We start from the raw sequence: 22,269 nt of genomic DNA, 5'->3' as shown, positions 1-22,269 counted from the left end.
CTGTGTGCCCTCCCTTGCACCTGGCATTCTGAGGTAGCCCACTTCTAAAATCACGAGCTTGCACATACCCATCACGGCTTGTAACCTGTGAGGGACTTTTCCACCAGAAATTTGTCCAATTCCCTTTTCAAGGCATCCAGGCCAGATGCCATCACCACATCCTGTGGCAAGGAGTTCCACAGATTAATTACATGCTGAGTAAAGAAATATTTTCTTTTGTCTGTTCTAACTCTCCCAACACTCAAGTTTAGTGGCTCTCCCCTGGTTCTGGTGTTGTGTGAGAGAGAAAAGAGCATCTCCCTATCCACTATATTCATCCCCTGCATAATTTTGTATGTCTCAATCATGCCCCCCTCCCCAAGGCGCTACCTAACTAGCTGGTGTGATAATACATTGCAAAGTATACATTCCAATACGTGTTTGTACACAAATGTGAGAAATTGATTCTGTAGACTTCTCTCTATATTATAATATCTGATCCACTGGAGAACAGAAGGTGTCTGGGGCCATATGTTCCATCATTACTTTTGGTCAGGGAGGAATTTGGTGATGTCTATCCTTGGAGCAAAGACTGGAGGATGTCATAGGCTGTCATAGAAACTGTTGCCACCCCTTGGTGGCATATTGTCCTTTGATTGATATGGCAACAGATAGATAAGAGGATGACATTTTGGTTCCCGTTTATGACACATCCTTCCTCCTAAAGCATCCTGAATAATGGACTTGGCAGGTCACATTAGCCACAGATGGATCAGATGTGATACACATCCAACCAAACCTGCCTGGAATGACACGAGACCAGCTCATCCTTGCCAATTACTCAGCCACCAGTTTCTTTCAATTTGGAAGGAATCAGTCACTGCTGTTGCCTGCCCCCCCCACGGAGCATCGGTTTGGAATCATCTTTCATTTTCTCTGGGTTTATTTCAACCTCTGAAACAGCAATTAAAGGGACAGATTGTTTAATGAATAAGGGTGAGTGGATAGGGACAGGGAGACTGAGGAGGTTTCAGGTCTTGGACCAACTTCATCCTGAACACCTGCCAAAGACCAGGAATGGTGAAGGAACACAGTCCTCTTCAGCCATTCTTGTAAGAGCATAGTCTCGGTATTTATTAGATTGAGTGGCAGCCACATACGGTTACTTCAGGATGATTCTTTTCTGGGGTTTTGGCAAGAATATTTTAATTATTTTCCACGTAAACAGCTGCTCCTTCAGAAGGTAGTGCTATCATGTCAAGAACAGGTTGAGTCTCTCCTCCAAAATCTGTTCTGCTGACCAACGGAACTTCCAGCTTGCCTGGATTCAGTTTCAACCTGTGAGGATTTCCACCAGCTCCATGGGCTCAGATAACACAGAAAGGAAGTGTCAGGGTGTCATTGGCACACTGGTGACTCTTCAGCCCAAAGCTCTGGTCAACCTCCTTCAGTGGTTTCCTGTTTCAACACACAAGGAGGATGAAGTTGAAACTTGGGGGACCCAAAATGCCACTGGCCAAGGGGTTGAGCAGTAGTCCCCTTGTGATGTCCCTCAAGATAGGACCAGAACCAGAGTTGCCCCAAGGGGGGAAAAATTCCTCCTTCAGGGATGACATGCTCCCCAGAATGGTCGTCTACAAGTTGCACCTGAAAGAGAGGCCCAGACATTGGATGTCATGTGCTGTATGAGGCTGCAGTTACTACTCCTGGCTGCTAGCTATTCTGTTGCGTCTGGCTGCTCCTGGGGGAACCAAATCTCCACACCTCCCCAGGGCAGACGGTCTTCCTACTGTCAATCAATTCCATGGATGTCACCATTGAACCTATCTAATGCAGCATCTCCTGGACTCTTGTGAAAGCTCTTGTAAAAACCTTTATGCAGCTGTACTAGCAGCTACGTTTTTCTGCTCACAGTTCTTTGATCCAGCTGATTGACTCCCCTTCAAGCTCATTCCCACCTCATCCCATTGATCAGGGGTGTCAAACATAAGGCCTGTGGACCAGGTCTGGCCTTGTAAGCTCTTTAACTGGCCCCTCTTTAACTGCTGAGCTGTGCTGAGGTGTCACTAATGAAAGGGCAGCCTGTGTAACAATTGGGCTCCGCCATATCTTGAAAACATGATCCAGACTTGGGGATTATTCTGTCATTTGCAGCTAATGAGTTCCTAAGTGTGCTTATTTCTGGTCCATGATGTCACTTCCTGCTTAATGATCTCACTTTGGGCCTTCAGCTGTAAACCCTACTCGGCCTGCTGTATGAAATGACTTTGACAGCCTGTGTTTGATCATTATTTTTCAGGGTGATGTCCGGTGATTTCACTGTCAAATTTGAATGACCTCAATGGACAATTGGATGGCATGGCTGAGAAAAAAGAGAAAGGGATGACTCTTAAGTCAGAATAAACGCCCGAGCAGTCCATTCATTTATTCAAATGATAGCCTGTTTGGCCCTTAATGTTCTACTGTTGTGCACTTGCAAAGGTCTGGGATCTTGACAGACGGCACAGGAGGTTAATGAGACAGAAAGCAAGTTTTTTGGGACTGCAATGCTAGCAATATACTCCCAGCTGCTTGTGCCCCAGAATGAGATGCCAATCTTATTCCACGGCCAGAAATCGACACAATTATTTGCCCTGTGAAATCCCTCCTCCTGTTGATTCCAGGGTTCTCAAATTTGTCCACAAACTTGACAGTGATGCCAACGGTGGTTTTAGCACCACGCTGACTGTCCAGAACCGTTTAAGGTGAGCCAACTCACAGGCCTGCTGACTGGCACATGCCAGCCTGGTGACCCACACGGCTGTTCCTTGCTTTGATTCAGGCAGAGCAGAATGCCAGGCCAGCCGGCGTTTCCTCTCGCAGTCAATCCATCACACGATACGGTGAGGACTCTGTGCCTTGTGGTGTGGGCGCAGCTCCAAGACCTAAGATCCTCTTTAAAAAATCATCTGTTTCAACGGGCAGCCTGGTTGCGTTAAAAATGATGGCTGCGTCCCCCATCCAAGGCCCAGCTGCTCTCATGATAGGAAATTTCACTAGATAGACAGCAGCCATCACTGCTGTGGGGTGGGGGGGACGAACGCGACAGAAAAGGAAGGGCCTTTGTTGCTTTTAATGACTCAGACTTGTCACCAATAATGGCCCTGATCCAATGGACTGCTCAACTCCTTTCATGCGCCAAGCCACATACTCTGTGGCAAGTTACGCCGGAACGCTCGAGGGAGGTGTAAAAGAAGGTTGCGAATTAGACATTGTTACCCTGCACATGCCCGATCTCGTCTGATCTTGGAAGCTAAGCAGGGTCAGGCCTGGTTAGTACTTGGATGGGAGACCGCTTGGGAATACCGGGTGCTGTAGGCTTATACCATAGTCTTTCGAGACTGAAGGTTGCCAACCAAACCCACCTCCTCCCACAACTTCACCAGATCATTTTCAGATAGAAAACTAGGAGGGCATTTGGGAGATTTTCAAGAGCGGGGGGAGGGAGAATGCAGAGTAGGGTTGCAAATCCCTGGTGAGTGGGATGGTCTTCCTGGTTATGACCAGAAAAAACACCCCCCTGAAGTTGCCCTTGGCCTTCTGCATCTGATAGCAGTACAAGATTCCAGGGCTGGCCTTATGGTGTTTTGACCAATTGGGTCAAATTGGGCCCCATGCCTGGAGGGGCCCCTCGCTGGGGCAGCGAGGCACCTTGCAGTTGGCTCCTTGCTCCACAGCTGACTCTCTGGCATGGAATCTTCCGTGCCCAGACGTCACAGAGAGAGTGTGGCAAGAGAAGTGTTGCTGCTGGTCCTTCCACCTGCTCCTGTGCCTGATTGGCTTGAAATAGGCCCCCCCCCTTGAAGTAGTTCGCAGTGACATTATCATGGCACACCACCTACTTCTGCAGCTTGTCCTGGTGAGGTGGGCCCCACTGAAGGGGGAGTGGGGGCCCCACAAAAATGTTTTGCATTGGGCCCCTCAGCTCTTAAGGCTGGCCTATGCCCTCCCATCCACTTCAAAACGTTTCCTTGTTCTCTCACACCCTTCCTGTGTTCCCTCTTCCTCCTATGGTGGCTGGCTGGAAGCCACTCCAACAACCCCAGGACGTCACCTGGGGTGATGACATGGTGATGACCGCTGTGTTCTGGTTCACTGATCTGCAGCCCCACTCAGTCTCGCAGGGGGTCAGGGTGGCATATCCCAAACCCATTGATGTAGAGGTTTCCCCTGGGGGGATGATTAGGATACCACAAGGCTAGAAGATCTTCCAGTATCTTCCATAGTCACTGCTGTGCCCCAGGGCGCCCGCTTCTCTGATAGTGCTACAAAGACATCACCATTGTCCTTTGGACATTTAGGGTGCAGTCCCAACCCACTTTCTAGCATTGACATAAGGGTAATGCAACTTCAAGGTAAGGGAACAAAGATTGCCTTGCCCTGAGGAGGCCCCCATGACTGCCCCCCAACTGCAGGATGCAGCGCTTGCCCCACTGGTACACAGCTGTGCCAGTGCTGGAGAGTTGGTTAGGATTCTGCCCTTAATCTGTTGCTTGGTTTTGTTTTTGTCAAGGAGATATCCTTAAAAGTGCTTGGAAAAAAACAACGAACCTATCTCCATCATCCCTTACAGTGTCATTTGGATCAAAATCAGATGGTCTGCAAAGACAGTAGCAGTACAGCAGGATTTTGAAGACCCTGGAGATGAATTTGAGAGAGCTAGGATGGCATAGCGGTTTGGGAATGGAACCTGGGAGGATCCAGGTTCAAATCACTACTCAGTTATGAAGCTTCCTGGGTGATTTTGGACCAGTTGCTCTCTCTCAGTTTCACCTATCTCACAGGGTTGCTGTGAGGATAAAAGGAGGAGAGGAACTACGTACACCTCCCTGAGCTCCTTTGGAGGAAGGGCAGTGTGAAAATATGAAAAAAACAACACATAAAATAAAAATAGTGCTTGCTAACCCAAGGGGACTGGAAATCCTCACTGCACTTATAATGGGTCTCTTGGAGGAAGGCCAGATGTGGTTTTCCCTTCTGTGTCCTGATATTTTCACCCACTGAGCCCCGGCCGAGAAGCCCAAATCCATGCACCAAGTTCAGCCACGCATGTTCTGCGAAGGGTGGCCATTTTGTTGCAACCTCTGGTGGTCGCTCCCAGCCGGCGCCACTAGATGGCTCACACACGCCTTATGGGAGAAATGGCCTGGCTTCCCCCCTCCGTCGCTCGCTTTCGTGGCTCGCAACGGCGCCAAACAGTTCTGCTCGAGACACAGCTATTACGGCGTGCAGCCAATTGAGTCTGTGGCACTGTTAACGGCCATTAATGCAGATTAATTATATATTTCATTAGCGGAGCCAGAGCCGATGTGCCGCTTGCCGGAAAGCATCCCCCGAATTAAATCAAGGAAATTGAAGTAAAAACCATTCAGTGACAGCGATTAATAAACCATGACTAAGTAACTAGGGGAGAGTTTAAAATAAGACCCGGCTTTTCTGTCGCAAGCTGGAGGGGTCGGACAGAATGAGATGTTGTGGTGCAAGTTAATGCACCTGACCACGAGAAGACTGTAGATGGGTGCTCAGGTCAAGGTAGAACTGTGGGGGCGGTGGCAAGTTTGGAAGACCTTTCCCTTGGCACCTTGGCTGCGAGATGTCATGGCCCAGGACACTATCAGAGGAGCGTGACGACAGGGGGATCACTGGGTTCAGGCCCAGGCTACGGCCTCCCAAAGAACCATCCCACCAGCAACTTCAGCGGAGGAGAGGCTCCAGGAGATGGTGATACTGTCACCTGATGAGCTTGAGAAGATGGTTCATGGCTTAGTGGGTAAGCTTGCACATGCCTGATCTTGTCTTATCTTGGAAGCTAAGCAAAGTCAGGCCTGGTTAGTACTTGGATGGGAGACAGCCTGGGAATACCGGGTGCTGTAGGCTTATACCATGATCTCAGAAGCTAAGCAGGGTCAGGCCTGGTTAGTACTTGGATGGGAGACCACCTGGGAATACCGGGTGCTGTAGGCTTATACCATGATCTCAGAAGCTAAGCAGAGTCAGGCCTGGTTAGTACTTGGATGGGAGACCACCTGGGAATACCGGGTGCTGTAGGCTTATACCATGATCTCGGAAGCTAAGCAGAGTCAGGCCTGGTTAGTACTTGGATGGGAGACCACCTGGGAATACCGGGTGCTGTAGGCTTATACCATGATCTCGGAAGCTAAGCAGGGTCAGGCCTGGTTAGTACTTGGATGGGAGACCACCTGAGAATACCAGGTGCTGTAGGCTTATACCATGATCTCGGAAGCTAATCAGGGTCAGGCCTGGTTAGTGCTTGGATGGGAGACCGCCTGAGAATACCAGGTGCTGTAGGCTTATACCATGATCTCGGAAGCTAAGCAAAGTCAGGCCTGGTTAGTACTTGGATGGGAGACCACCTGAGAATACCAGGTGCTGTAGGCTTATACCATGATCTCGGAAGCTAAGCAGAGTCAGGCCTGGTTAGTACTTGGATGGGAGACAGCCTGGGAATACCCGGTGCTGTAGGCTTATACCATAGTCTTTGGAGACTGAAGGTTGCCAACCAACGAGGCATGTAAGCGCAACTAGAGTTGAAAAGAGCAGACCAAACTGAACAAAATGGACCGATATATCTCACTCCATATCATGGACCTCACTCAGTATAAGACAACTCCTCTGCATTTAAATTCTATTAATGGTAGAATTTTAAAAGGGCCCACTCTGAAATGCATTCTTCTGAAGTCATTGAATTGACCTGCTGTTCATATGTCCTTCATATGTTTTAATGTGTTCTTTACTATAAAGAACCAGGAAGGTGTAGTGGTTTGGGAGTTGGGACCAAGACCTGGAAAAGTCTTGACTGGAGCAATTTTGACCTCCCAGCTCTTGCTTCCATTGGCCCAGTTTGGGTGATGTCCCACTTCCTGCCCTGGTTTTTCACTGTCCCTTTTATATTATTGAAATTCTGACTCAGAGAGAGAGAGAGAGAGAGAGAGAGAGAGAGAGAGAGAGAGAGAGAGAGAGAGAGATGGGCTCTAGTTCTGACTCCAGTTTCACAAGTTTCAGTGAAACATGAATCTTCTATTTTTAAAACTAATTAGAAGATGATAATGACATTTGGGAAGTGGGGATTTTGGTTGCCGACAGCCCATCAACGTGAAGATATTCCGTGGGTTGCTCCTTCCTCTTCTTGGGAGGCTTAGACAAAGCAGGTACATTTACTCGGCATGCTCCGGAGAATGTTTGCTAGAGAAATTGTATTTTTCCAAATAGGGATGGACTGCTGTTGCTTTCTCCTCCGTGCCCATCCTCGTGAGGCTTGTCTGGCAGGATCTCCAGGGTTGGAGATCAGAATCTTTCCTGGCACTACCAAGAGATGCTGCCTGATGAACGTGGGACCTTCGACATGCAAGTAGGTCCTTCGTTACTGAGCTGTAGCCCTCTGCCACTGAGGTCGAGCATGCTCTCTTGCTTCCTTCTCCCAAGTAGGGTTCAGCAGTGGAAGGCCCTGCACTCCCACATACTCACTGACCTTTCTTTTCTGAGTTTCAGCATCTCTGCCCCTGGGGTCCTGGGCATAGAATAGCAGAAGTAGGGTATTGTGGCCACTTTGATACCATCTGCAAGAGGGATCTGAAGGCCTTAGGAATGGACCTCAACAGGTGGGAAACCCTGGCCTCTGAGCGGCCCGCTTGGAGGCAGGCTGTGCAGCATGGCCTTTCCCAGTTTGAAGAGACACTTGGCCAACAGGCTGAGGCAAAGAGGCAAAGAAGGAAGGCCCATAGCCAGGGAGACAGACCAGGGACAGACTGCACTTGCTCCCGGTGTGGAAGGGATTGTCACTCCCGGATTGGCCTTTTCAGCCACACTAGACGCTGTGCCAGAACCACCTTTCAGAGTGCGATACCAGAGTCTTTCGAGACTGAAGGTTGCCAATAGGTTATACCAATCACTGGCATCGCTAAGGGTATGCAGGGGTGTGTGGACTGGGTGATACCACTGAAGGTTGACACCGGAATGACTGTGTTGTGATGAGGCCACTGAGATGTACCCCCTTTTGGATGCAGGGTAGGTGTAAAATGCTGTTGCACTTTTCCCCACTTCCAGCAGTTGGGAGGCCTCCTAAGGTTGGAGATGCACAAGGGGGAAGTGGCGTTTGCTGCTGTCTCCTCCAGGGGAGGTGTCTGCAATAAAGGGGAGGGTTGGGTACAGATAGGACCCTCTACAGGATGGTTATTAGCTGGTCATAATCAAGAAATGTGGCCCATTCCCTCCCCCCCAGGAACTATCTTGTGTCACTTGTAGGGGGCACCAGGGCAAAGACTTAGAACATTGAAGTGACCCACAAAGTCATCTAGTCCAACCCTCTGCCTCTAGCAGGAAGGGATGCTCTCCTAGAGCATCTCTAACAGGTGTCTGTTGAAACTCTGCATGAAGATTGCCAGTCAAGGAGAATCTACCACTTCCCTTGGTAATCTGCTCCATTGCCTAAACCCCTGACCATCAAGAATTCCTTCCTGATGTTCAACCAGAATCCTCCTCTCTTGCAATTTGCACGCATTGGATCTAGTTCTACTCTCAGAGGCAACTGAGAACAAATGTGTCCCTTTTCCCATAGGACAGCCCTTGAGGTGTCTGAAGAACCCCACTCAACCTTCTCTTCTCCAGGCCAAACGTACCTTCAACCTTTCCTCATAGGGCTTGCTCTCCAATCCTCTGATCATCCTCATTGCTCCACATGTCCCAAGGGAACCATCTTCCTTCCCTGTTGGCTCAGATAGCAGGACTAAACTGAATGAACTTCAGTTTGAGGAGGATATATCACTGCTGAACACGAGAAGCTGGTAAGAGCCATGTGACAACGGAGCCAATTAGCTGGTGGGTCGACTCTTGCTCTCTCTTCACTGAGAGCCTGGACAGCCCATCTCTTGGGTGGTGGTCTCTCTCTGGAGCTCCATCGCCTGCAAGGCCCCCTCTGCGATGCTGTGGCTTAACTCTAGCTGCGGCGACGGCGCAAACGGCGCAGCCCGCCACTCGTGTGTCTGCAACGAGAAGAGCGAACAGCTTGTTTTGTGTGTATCGCTGGAGGAACGCAGCGTAAATCAAAGGCGAAATAGCAGCTGTGATATTAGACAGAATATTTATACCCACTTGTCATGCCGTTTCACAAGGAGATAATTGGTCTTGAGAGGAGGTGGTGTCGAGCATACAAAGCGCCACAAAAGGCCCTGGGAAGAGGAGGGAAGCGAAGCAGGACTGAGCCAGCTTTCAAGAATGGCTGCGGCGACAAGGCCGCGCAAGGCACATTTGTCCCAGCACCAGGTTTTCCTTGGCGGCTCCCGATCCTTGGCTGAGAGTGAATGTCAGCTAATATTTTCCGAAAGCCTTTCCCCAGCTCACTGCCCTGGGAAGTAGCTCCTTCTTTGAATCAGTGTCTATTCCAGTCCTACCCAGAGATACCACCATTGATCAGACTGGGTATCCCCTGCAGGCAATAGAGCATGTGCTCTTCCACCAAGCTCTTGATGCTTTTGATCAGGGGTCTCCAAACCCCAGTCCAGGGGCCAGATGTGGCCCATGGCAAGCCTCTATCCAGCCCATGGCCAACCTCTGAGAGCACCAGTTGACCAAATACAACTGGAATTGTGCTTATGGGGTGGGGGACTGGGGGTCCATTTAAGTGTGTGCTTTATTTCTTGGGCTATGTTGGTGCTTGGAATAATCCTGGACATTTGAGCCCATTCATTCATTTATTCATTCATCTAAGTTCCATCTCTAATGTATTTATTTAATGTTTTTTTTCCAGTCGTACCCAGAGATACCCCCACTGATCAGACTGGGTATGTGCTCTTCCACCAAGCTCTTGATGCTCTTGATCAGGGGTCTCCAAACCCTCAACACTGTGCCAGATATTTGATGTGGCCCTTTGGCCAAAAAAGTTTAGAGACCCCTGCTCTTGATGAATAAAGAGAAGCTGCCTTCCCCTGAGACAAAGCCTTGGTACCATGTCCATGTTGGCCCAATCCTAACCAACTCATGCACTGGGAGAGTATGCACTCTGCCAGCATAGCAGGTCTTCACTCTGTCACAAAGCACCATCAAGTGCTTTGCCAAAACATGCCCTATTAGCAACATAGGAGCCTCCCCGCTTGTGCCAGCGCATAGAATGATGCCTAGCGGAGCAGGTAAGGCCAACACAGGGGTGAGGGAGGGTGGGGAGAGGGTGAAATGGGGAGGGTGGAGGGCCACAATGGGGTGGGCAGATAGGGCCTGAGAGATAGGGCCGCATGCTTTGCACCTGGAATGTTCTGGATTCAAGTCCTGCTATTTCCAGCTAGATGATCTCTAGTGAGGCTGAGCTCCTAGGACCTTGAGAGCCTCTGTCAGTCAGATTTGACCATAGTAGGCTGGACAGACCCATCGCCTTATGCAGAAGACAGCCTCGTGCACTCAGGTGCATAAGCTCAGTGCGCCTCTTGCAAGCTGCCGTTTCTAATCCCCTGGTCTGCTTCACGTCACACCCTAAAAAGGTCAGCGTGCCATTCTGGCCGACGTGGCATTTTGGAGGTGTCTGCATCATTGCACAGCATCTGCTACAACATTATGCGTTGTCGCAGGAGTTTCTGAAAGTACAGGAGCCTGATTTCCTCACCGCCACAGAGCAATAACTCCCATTAACCTTAACGCTGAGCTCTGTTCATGCTGGGAGCACAGGTTTCCAAAATTGCCAGTTACATGCGCCTCCCAGGCGTCTGCTGTGAACCTGTGAAGATGAGTTTTCAGTGGCTGTCTGGGGGAATGCTTGATATTTACTCTGTGTGGGCCTTGGCGCTGGGAAACCAATGATGCGGAGATGTTCAGAGCAGTTCTGGGGTTCCCAAAAGGCCTGAGTTGGGCCTGCTTTATGTGCAGAGCTGAACACACAGAGCTGCTTTCTACTGAATCAGATGCTTGGTCCAGCTCAGTGGTGGACAAAGCAGGGGGCTGAGGGGAACCCAGGCCCCGGGCAGCAGGTTACAGGGGGTTGTCTGGGGGGCAGTGTTGCACGGGGTGTGTGTATCAGCTAGGTGCTTCCCAGGCTCTCTGTAGGGTGGGGGGATGTAGCACCCATCTCTTAAAGCAGTGAAGCTGCTATGTTGGGTCCATCACCCCTCCCACATCACCATGTTGGTCAGCCCCAGGTGCCAGGAGACTCCAGGCCATTGCTGGTCCATCTAGACCAGTATTGTCCACTCTGGCAGCAGTCCTCCAGGGGTTCAGAGAGGGTCCTTTCCTAGCCCTACGTGGAGTTCCCTCCAGAAATTGAACTTCGGACATTCTGTGCCCTGCCACAGGTTCACAGGATCTCCCAGGCATCGCCATCTCAAACTGACTGAGATCTCGCACAATTTTTGTGAAATCTTGCGAGTGTTGCATGAGATTTTGCCTGATCCGAGATGGCCGGAGAGCCACGTTGCCCAAGAGAGTCGAGAAGAAGAGGCCACTGGGGACATCCCACAGCACATCTGTGAGTTTGCTGTGGTGCTTCCGGGCTCCGTGGTGTCCAGTTTGGGAACCACTGGTCTAACCTGTCGCCAGTGCAAGCCGTAACCATCTGCTTCATACGCGCGAGAACAAGAAGCAGATCATTACGCTTCTCATGTGCTGCTGTGAAACCCAGAAGAGCAGGGCTTCCATTTACAGAGATGGCACAAATATGTGGAAGTCCCACACTTCTGGGCTTTACAGCAGTGTGCAGGGAGCATGGTAAAGGTTTTTGTATTTTTTATAGTGCAGAGGTGGCGAACCTCAGACAGCATCAGGCCACTCCTGGTTTGGCTGACATTCAGCTTGTCACATCGGGGAGCTGCCAGAGAGTCACATGGCTCTGGAAGCATGAATGACCAAGCAACTAGGAGGCTTCTATGCTATTCTGGGAGAACCTCTGTTTGGACACGTCTGATCCAGGTGTTATGCTAGTAGGAACACAGCAGGTGCAAAAATTGCTCACTCTTCTCCTTTTCCGGCAGTTAATAGAACGTGTGCTTCACTGACTCATGAATCCCATTCACAGTGGAGATGGGTGTCCTCAGATGAACTCTTCAACCACATTGATCTGCCTGGGACAGGTGGTGTGCAGATGAGAGAGAGAGAGCGAGAGAGAGCGAGCGCTGTTGTAATAAGACGCAGAGAGAGGTGCCAGTGATCAATACCTACTGATATTGTGATGGCGAGATGGAACCGCCATGTTTTCGAGAAGTGTGCCTCTGAATACCAGCTGCTGGAGGGCATCATTGGAAGATGCATTCAAGCAGTGGCATTGCTGGGGGGGGCAATTGGAGAGGATTGCCCCAGGTGCCAGGCCCAGGAGGGAGGGTGACGGGCATGTCCCCCGAGTCTCTGCTGAGTTCCATGCCACAATTTTCAACAGAGGGGTCCTCTCACCCCTCATTGTGTCTGGAATTTCCTCCCCTTTGTGTCGAGGCAGCTTCCTTTTTGATAACCTTCCGGTGAGGCCTGAAGACATTTTTCTTTAGGAAAGCCTTAAGGCCCTCAGGCCCTATAATGACTGCTTTGAGGAATTAGATTTAATATTTTTTTAATTAACGTTTTTTCCCTGCTGGTCGCTTTGTTTCACATTATCTGTCTTTATTGCTTGTTTTATAGTTTTTATAGTTTTATCTGTAGTTTATCATTTATTTGTATTTTATGTATTTGATTGTTGTTAGCCACCTTGGGTGCCCTTTGGGGAGAAAGGCAGATTGCAAGTTGAACAAACAGACACACAGACAGAGACAGACAGACAACAGTTGGCCACAATTTGTGCCCCCTGGAAGCAATTGGCAGTGGTGCGATGATGCTTGGCACCGTGAGTTGGTTGGCAACCTTCAGTCTCGAAAGACTATGGTATAAACCTACAGCACCTGGTATTTCCAGGCGGTCTCCCATCCAAGTACTAACCAGGCCTGACCCTGCTTAGCTTCCGAGATCAGACGAGATCAGGCATGTGCAGGGTAAGTGGGGTGTGTCATATAGCAGGGTGTGACACCCACCCCAGGGATGGAATGTTCTGGCAATGCCATTGCATTCATGTCGTGCTTGTGGCTTTCACTGGGTTGGCCACTACAGGAAAGAGGAGACTGAACTTGATGGGCTTTTGACCAAATCCATCAGGGCTCTTTTTTTGTTTTGATCAGCCGTGATAGGAGTAGAACGTCCATGTTGAGAGACAGCATGCCTCAAAGACCCAGATGCTGGGGGAAGGGCTCTTTTTACCTATGTAAAAGTGCTGAGTGGTGTGTGAGAGTCATTTTCCTTCAGTTGCATCTTCTTCTTTTTTTAAACTTGGACTGAATTTTCTTGGATTCAATCAATGTCTTGTTGCTTTCTGAGTCTGATCAGGCTTCAAAGGACTCCAAAAGCTCTAAGTCTGAAAGGAGGGGGAAGCAACAATGCACCACCCCATTCACTGTGCAAATTAGAGAGCCTCTCACTGTAATTGCCAGCGCACTGGTAACACGAAACATATTACGCGTTCATGAATTTTGGTATGCTTGACAAAACACAACATGGGTTTCGGCGTGCCCGAGAGCGTGTTGGAGATAATAGCTTTTTATAAGGAGATTTCATCAAGGCTGGGAGATATTTCTCTTTTTAATCCTTTGTGTAAAACATCGACTCTCCTAATCAATTGCACGGGGAGCACAAATAAATCCATCAGATTTGCTGGATTATACGTGAAATGCAACAGGGAACACTTAGGACTTATCGGTAAATAAACAAGTACATAAATCAAGGGCAACAGAGAGAGAGAGAGAGAGAGAGAGAGAGAGAGAGAGAGAGAGAGAGAGAGAGAGGGTGCGGGAGCAGATCTGGTTATCTGGGCTCCCATCCATGTTTATTATTTAATTTCCAAATGACAAATCAATGGCCAAATGGAATTAAGCGGGTCCATCAAAGCAGGGGCCCTGACGTTTGCAGCAAAAGATACACATTGTACATGATTGCAAAAATGAGCTTGATTAATAAGTAGCAGATACTATCCTGTGACTACAAGACTATGAACAGTTGTTCGAACCAAGCCCTGGGAGAGGGGGGGGAGGAACAGGGTGGTGTGGGTGGAATGGGGTGGAGACTGGGGAAAGGAGGAAGAGAGGGTGCGTCCTGGCGAACGCAACCGGAGCAAGTATGCTATCCCCTTCCTCACCTCCTGCCATGCTTATGTCTCTCCACAGGTCTGAGGAGATCTATTGGCGCTTGGGAGGCTTACAGGGAGGGAAGGGAAAATATTTTTCCTTACCTCTCTCAAGCCTTCCAGTAAGTCCCTCCCCCATCACAGCATGTAGTGCAGCTCGTTTTGGTCTGGCTGTATATTATGGCAGGGAAAAGGATAGGATTGGACCGCCAATATTGTATACAAGAATTATTGGTGGCAGCTCTCCAGGGTTTCAGAAGATGGTCTCTTTAAACCCTGTCTGGAGATGCTGCCAGGGTAGAGCTTGGGTCCTTCGGACTGGAAACCAGGAGCTCTGCCACTAAACCATGGACGCCGCTATTGGATATGATCAAGTGGTAGCCCAAATCATCTTGAATCTTCCCTTCATGCCTTGCCTTGAAGCTGTGCTCCTGGGCTTCTAGGAGGCACCTGCCTGGCAATACATGAACTTTTTGGTCTGATCCATCAAGACTCTTCTTATGTTCTTAGATGCAGTATAGAACACAGTGACATATCCAGGGTATGGCAGCAACTGTTACCCTGCACATGCCCGATCCCGTCTGATCTCGGAAGCTAAGCAGGGTCAGGCCTGGTTAGTACTTGGATGGGAGAGACCGCCTGGGAATACCGGGTGCTGTAGGCTTATACCATGATTTCAGAAGCTAAGCAGAGTCAGGCCTGGTTAGTACTTGGATGGGAGACTGCCTGGGAATACCGGGTGCTATAGGCTTACACCATAGTCTTTTGAGACTGAAGGTTGCCAACCATCCAGGGTATGGCAAGCCAGGGCACAAGCCCTGGGCTACCTGGGCCGCCACAGCCACTGGGTACCCACTGACTGAACATTCATGTGTATCTCAGGAGTAAACCTCCATCACCAGAAACACAACTGAGAAGGGTTATTTCTGCTTGTGAACTTCCAGGAGGCATCCGGTTGGGTTCTACAGACCTGATCTAGTAGCACTCGTAGGACTTTCTGAACGCTTAAGTCCCTTTCCTTCCTTGGCAACAGCAGGCAATTAACATTTGATTGTGGTCTGCATATCATGGCTTGGATATCTCACAGTTTCTGGATCCCTTTAGAGGTTTTCAGTACTGTTGGTACTGTTGGCAACCTTCAGTCTCGAAAGACTCTGGTATAGCGCTTCGAATGGTGGTTCTGGCACAGCGTCTAGTGTGGCTGAAAAGGCCGATTCGGGAGTGACAATCCCTTCCACTCTGGGACCAAGTGCAGTCTGTCCCTGGTCTGTCTCCCTGGCTATGGGCCTTCCTTCTTTGCCTCTTTGCTTCGGGCTGTTGGCCAAGTGTCTCTTCAAACTGGGAAAGGCCAGTTGCTTCAATATAGCATCAGTACAACTTGGCCCAGAATGCTTCGTTGATGCTTCGAGGAACAGCCTGTGCCCGTGATTGAAACTCATTCCCTACTTGCTTGGTAGATCTGGCCACCCCCCTCCATCATTAATCATTTCTGTCACCCCCCCGCTTCACCAGCATTGTGTTCAGAGTCCATAAAGTATAATTAAGATATGCAAATGCATTATCATTTAATGAGTACATTTAGAGGCTTAACTTTAAATCAGATCCAAAACTGATGTAGGCCAATTGGTATTGATATGGGTTGCCCATTTGCCAAAATGACCCTCTTTCTCCCACTTGTCTTCTTTTTGCTCAGGTGGACAGTTGGCAAAGGTTAATCTCAGGAGATGGGGGGGGGGCTGTCCCTTTCCCATCAGGACTCACCTTGGTACCAGATTTTTTCCTCCACTTTTGACGAGTGCCGTCATGCTACCAAAGGCGTAACTAGGGTGGAGCCTGAGGGGCATGTGTCCCAGGTGCTATGCCAAGGGGGGGCATGACTGCCCCTCAGACTCTGCCTTAGTTATGGAGGAGTTGCTTGATGCTGGCTTCATGCCCCCCATTCTTTCTCCTTCAAAGGGGAGCCTCCAAAGGAGAAGGAATGGGGGTACGAAGCAGCCAGCATCCCCTCCTCTTGGGAGAACCCAGAAGTGATGTCACAATGTCACATGATTTACACCTCTGCTTGTTACATCATCTATCCTGGCTAAGAAAACTTTGCATTTTTGGATGCATCTGATCTGGTGACGCTACTGAATATTCAGATGAATAAATCATCAATAAATCCAACAGATGATTCCCCCCCATCCTCAGCATATAGGGAGCCTGGAAGAGAGATCCCTTTTCATGTTTATATTAGTGTAACCTTTTAAAGAGCGCAGGCAGAGAGTATTTCATAACATGTTCTGGACCTCCTGGACATGATTGGAAGAGTCTTCTGGTAGCATCAGGGAGGTACAATGAGACCTTCCCAGCCAGAGAAGTGACACCCCTCCCACGTGACCCAGAGGCCTGTAACCTGGATTCCTGTACCTCTACCCTCCCCAGTCGAACTAGTGCTCTGCTCTGCCCCTTCTACTTGAGAAGGTACAGAGATTGGTGCATCACTGACAAAATTTGCCTCAGGCACCAGGAGATCTGGGACCATCCTTGAATGAATGACCTCTTCCTCACTAGTGGAGATGAAGCCGAGGCTGGACAATCATTTGCTTGAGATGCTCCAGCTCTGAGTTTCTGGAATCAAGCAGAAGGTTGGACTAGGTGGCTTGCAAAGTCTCTCTCCAGCTCTCTCATTCTATGATGATCTAATTAGTAAGCTGTTCCATCACTTAGAAGTAGAAAGTTGCCCCCCCAAAGATGCATGTAATAGGTAGGTTCAGAATTATTTTGTGTTGCATGTCACTGTGAGAAGTGGGCCAGCAGAGGGCACCCAAATGCACCCAAACAATGCATGGTCCACATCTCTTGCTGGCTCTACCTCTCAGAATATAATTATTTCCTCTTGCCCTCTCTTATGGGGTGATACTTGACAGTGGAGCTGACTCAGATATTCTCCAGGTTTGTTTCCAGCTTGAAAGCCGTGATTTCTGGGAGGCTGAAACACCCATAATAAATCCCCTTAAGCATACCTGTTCCATAACTATTTGCTGCTGTTCGCAACTATTTTCCCCCTTTTGCGGCTGCTTGAATTTTTCACCAGCTCTGAATGTTTGAATTCCTTTGAATTTTTCACTTCCTCTGCAAGTGTCTGTAGACCTTTGGGGATTACGTAGGGGTGTGTGATGGCATTTATAAGCGATGTAGTTCACCAGCTCTGGCTTGTCACTAACAGTTCCAAGGGCAAATAAAGTTCATTATCAATACTGAGGTCGGTGAAAACAGCCACTCAAGACTTTGGCCCTGAGCAAGGCCGGCCTAACCATGAAGCTAACTGAAGCAGGTGCCTCCGGGGGTAGATTGGTAGGCGCACTCACTTCTGCTTGTCTATTTGCTTCCACTCCTCCTCCTCTTCCTCCTCTTCCCCCCTCCTCCATCCACTCCCTGGTTAGAAAAGAAACAAGGGGACAGAGCTGAATTTGGAAGACTTCATTACAATATGAAGGCACCCTTTCACCCCAAACTTGAGCTGTTACTGGATCATGGGGTTCAAGTAAAAACAAAACAAAGGAGATCCCACAAACTTGAATTCCACTCATGCTGCCCTGAAATCAGTGGTATATCTAGAGTGTGGCAAATGGGGACATCTGCCCTGGGCATCACTTTCATATTCTACCAATGGTGCGTTTCCGCATCACAGCCAATGATGCGTTTTTGCACCGGTATCAGGGGATCTCCAAAAAGAGGTAGATGCCTGCAGAAAAAATTTAAGTTGTTTCCATAGACCTGAAACGGAGACATTGCAAACGTGCAACGCTAGCAGGAAAGGGAATCAATTTTTGCAGTGCTGCCCTGGGTGCTGACGTATAGATCCTTATCTAAATCATAGTCCGAAGCTGACCTCACCCACGAAAAGCTAAAACAAACTAACCAACAAAAAAATCCAAGAAAATATTCACTTGCTGGGACGCGGCTGGCTTCCTACCCTATGATCTCCCCTTCCCTGTGTAGCTTGCTGAAATTCACTTGGGGTGCAATCCTAACCCCTTTTGTCAGTGCTCTCCAGCACTGGCATAGCGGTGCCAATGGGACATGTGCTGCATCCTGTAGTTGGGTGTTACTCATGGAGGCCTGCTCAAAGTCAGGGAATGTTTGTTCCCTTACCTCAGAGCTGCATTGCCCTTAAGTCCATGCTGGAAAGCACGGACATAAGGGGTTAGGACTGTGCCCTTGGTGGGATGAACAGGGTTGACTCCCCACTCCATCATCTCCCCATCTCTGTTTGGACAGGGGTACAATTTCAGCGCTTGCCATGGACGCCATTTCCCCTAGGTAACCCACTGTCTAAACTATCCTTGAGATTGAGAAGATATCTAGCAACGTCCACACTACCGGGCTGTAATCCCTGCTGACTCAAAACCATGCCCCAAGATGCTAACCAGCGGTCTGAACCAAGGAGCATTTGAACCACACGTGATTGGCAACTTTGCGCATATACCTGTCCTTCCCCAGGTTTTTTCTTCTTTGATGTGCCTCACATCGCCCTCCCGTGCGCTCCCCCGCTGTACAAACAGAGCTCTCTTTTCATAACCTGCTTTCTTCCCAAGCAGCCCCGATTGTTTGTGTTGCATGGATTTAAGTGGGCGCTTTCAAAACCACTTTAATTAGTAACTTGCAACAACCGTGCTCTGCAAATGTGTGCTCCTTTGAGATGCTCCTTTGCTTTATTGCCTCTGCTTCTCTTTTGTGGTCCTCTTGTAAATCTTTCTTTGATAGCACACCGCCTGCCTTTGAGCCATAAGAGAGTAGTAATGATCGAATTAAGCAGAGTTCTTTTCTCCCCTCCCCAAATTACTGTATTTTATTTCATCCTGGAAGACTTGACGGTTCAAGCCCTCCTCAGGCACCGAGAGGCAGAACATTCTTTCTCTCTCTTTTGATCCTGGGCTGTGTTCACTGGAGTGCGTAAATCTTCACAGTTGGTCTGAGTGAAGCTTGGATTTAGAAAGCTGCTCCCGAATCCCCAGGGTGGGAGTGGGGGGTTCCTTTCCTCCAGCTAAGATTTGTTTCTCCAGTTCCAACTCCAAAATCACTCTAACCTGCCATTAAACACTCCTTTGTCTCGAAATGGCCGTGGAGGGCAAGCCAAAGGCACATTTGCACAGTGGCTTCCCAAGCTTCCTTCAAAAAGTGGGTTTCAAATGTTCCGAGCAATTCTTAAACCGTCCAAACAATCAACCCCATAGCAACATCCCAAACAATCAGTCTCTTAACAACGTCCCAAACAATCAGTCTCAGATGGCCACATCATAGGAAAAACCCTTAATACATGTTGATGTCCAAGTTATGCCTCATAAAAGGGGACCGTGGTTGGCCCTGCCATGCAGTAGAATGAGGGGGGTTGCTTCAGGTGGCAAATTTTGAGGAATGGCAAGACATAGAGCGAAACTTCTGGTCGTCCACCTCTACTGCAACCAGCACGGCACTTGAGCCTGCCTGGCTCTCTGGATGGCACTGTTCTAGCCCAACAGTATGGGTGAAAATCCTGCCTCCTGTCCCTGCCAGTACCTCTCCTGCATACTCTTCCTCCTTTGTGGCTGCTGCCTCCATCAGCACAGCAGCATTCTTGCTTGCCACTAACCCAGCAATAAAGGGTCGAGGTGGCACAGGAGAACTCATTAAGTGGTGTGTGGTGAGCATGTGTGTGTGTGTGTGTGAGGAAAATGGGGTGATATGACCTTCCAAAACTGCACAGAGCTATAGCTTCCAGAAGGCTGGTGGTGAGGCTAGAGTAGCTAAGCGTGCAACGGTGCAGCATAGAGTGGCCATCGACCTGAGTAAGTTGACAGGGGAGTCAGGAGGGGCCGGGGGAGGGCATAATTTGCTCTGGGCCTTAATGCTCTGGGCCAGGGTATCTTAGAGATCGCCTACTCCCGTACAACCCGGCTCGTCCTCTCAGGTCATCAGAGAAGGCCTTTTTACAAGTGCCGCCGCCTAGGGAGGTACGTGGGGCGGCGGCAAGAAATAGGGCCTTCTCAGTAGTGGCACCAACGCTATGGAACTCCCTTCCCCTTGACTTAAGGATGGCTCCCTCTCTTGAGACCTTTCGGCGAGGCCTGAAGACCCTTCTGTTTAAACAAGCCTTCTTAGTTCTCAGCCTTTTTAACGTCTTTTTAACATCTTTTAATATTTTTTTACAGGCCTGATTCTTTTATGACTTGCTGCTGCTCTATGCTCTTTTTACCTATTTTTTACTCTGACTGCTGTTTTTTATGATGTGTTAATATGTTTTTATTTGTTTTTAAATTATGTTTTTAATCTGTTGTAAGCCGCCTTGAGTCCCTTCGGGGAGAAAGGCGGGGTAAAAATAAAGTTATTATTATTATTATTATTATTATTATTATTATTATTATTATTATTATTATTATTATTATTATTATTATAATGGGGGAGGTGAAACAGGGTGGCAGTGGGGGTAGGAAGGAGGGCAGATCTGGTATGGGAAGGGGGTACGTTTGGTGGCAGTGGTGGCCACCCTCTTCCTGAACCATATTCCCTCTACCTGGGTCCAGTGATTTTGCTGGCACAGGTCAAAGTAGACCCCTACAAACTTTCAAGGCTTACCTCTGGGTAAGGGAACAAATGTTCCTTTATGCAGAAGAGACCTCTGGGACTGTCCCTTCCACATGATGCAACACAAGACTTTTTGGCATGGCTGCACAGGTGTGTGTGTGTGTGGGGGGAGAGCATAGGTTTGGAATTTAAATGTCCTACTTCAAGAACTAAATATCTAGGGCTGCTATGGAAGGGATCCACATGTTCCTGCAAAGTATCTAGTTCTGAGCTGTATTCTGTCCACGCCAACCGTCAGGTCCATGTGCAGTGCAGAAGCAGTGCAGAATCAAAGTGGGAGATGTTGGCATCACCGAAGAAGTCCTGTAGCTCCTATTCACCGTTCCGTTCACTAGATGTTCTGTAGCCCTGAACTTAGGGTTGGGGCTATGGCTTAGTAGTGGAGCATCTGCTTTGTGCGTAGAAGGTAGAGGGTTCAATCCCTGGCAGCATCTCTGGGTAGGGCTGGGAAAGACCATTGTCTGCAACCCTGGAGAGCTGTTGCCCCTTGATGCAGTCCCTCCTATCCTAGATGGACCAACAGTCTACCTTAGGACGAAGCAGCTTCACCTCTCCTCCCAATGACAAGAATGTGGGTTTTTGACTCACCAAGGACGGAAGACTCCTCCTCATCATATCCTTTTCTGCAACTGTGCACTTCGTGTCAAATTAACGTCCCATCAGCGGCTCTTCCATCTATACGATCAACCTTTTCCTTTCATAAAAGTCTTCATTGGCGTGTCTGTAGAGAATGATTTTCTCTTTCTGGAGGGGAGGACCTCTTTTTAAATTGGAGATAACGTCAATCATCAAATATTTAGCAAGCAAGGCAGCGCTCCAGTTAGTATAACGACATGACAGGCAATCAGTGGCGTAGCTAGAGGGGGTGCAAAGCACTAAGTTTTGCAGGGAGCCTCACTGCAGCATGGAAGGGCCCCTCCCTCCCCTTTGGAGCCATTCCAAGTCGGGGGGGGGGAGCAAAACAGAGGCAAACACTCCAAAGGGGAGGGGTAGGGGGCCCTTGCATGATGTGGTGAGGCCCCCTGCAAAACTTAGTGCTTTGCACCCCCTCTTGCTACGCCACTGCATGCAATACCTTGGCAGTGTTTGCTTTCTTTCCTAGTTAAGTGTAGGACTGAATGAAAATGATTCACTCTGGCCCATATTTTTGGTCAACACATGCTGCAAAATTGTTCGCAGGGTCCTTTGTGTTGCTCTCACTCTGGGTTGTCCTCGCTTGCCCTCGCTCGCCATTGCCCACTGGAATGATGACATAGCCAGCAATGACTCTCTACACCATATTGCACCAGCGTGCGGTTCATGCACAATCCCTGACCCAAGGCTCCCAAAGAGGAAAAAAAATCAATTGTAGTCTCATTGCATTTTCTGACAAATAGCTCCTCATCAGGGTAATAGAACACATCTTCTCTTGCAGGAAGGTTCGGCCTCTTCGGCAGTGATGTTCTCCAGTCACCCTTGCCTCTGATGAAGAGCTATCTGTCTTGGAAGGCACTGGGCCGCAATGCATTTTTTAG

At 49.0% G+C, this 22,269-nt stretch overlaps 3 pseudogenes; 2 read left to right on the top strand and 1 right to left on the bottom strand.

Moving 5' to 3' along the window:
- The first annotated feature begins 3,220 nt into the window (after nt 1-3,220).
- LOC136659657 (5S ribosomal RNA) lies at nt 3,221-3,339 on the top strand (annotated as a pseudogene).
- A 9,527-nt stretch (nt 3,340-12,866) lies between these two features.
- Nucleotides 12,867-12,983, bottom strand: LOC136659825 (5S ribosomal RNA; annotated as a pseudogene).
- Nucleotides 12,984-14,694: 1,711 nt separating this feature from the next.
- Nucleotides 14,695-14,813, top strand: LOC136659615 (5S ribosomal RNA; annotated as a pseudogene).
- Nucleotides 14,814-22,269: the final 7,456 nt, after the last annotated feature.

Source organism: Tiliqua scincoides, chromosome 8 (assembly GCF_035046505.1).
Source record: "Tiliqua scincoides isolate rTilSci1 chromosome 8, rTilSci1.hap2, whole genome shotgun sequence".
Taxonomy (NCBI): Eukaryota; Metazoa; Chordata; class Lepidosauria; order Squamata; family Scincidae; genus Tiliqua; species Tiliqua scincoides.
Note: the sequence above shows the minus strand (reverse complement) of the source record. Positions and strands in the feature narration are given on the sequence as shown.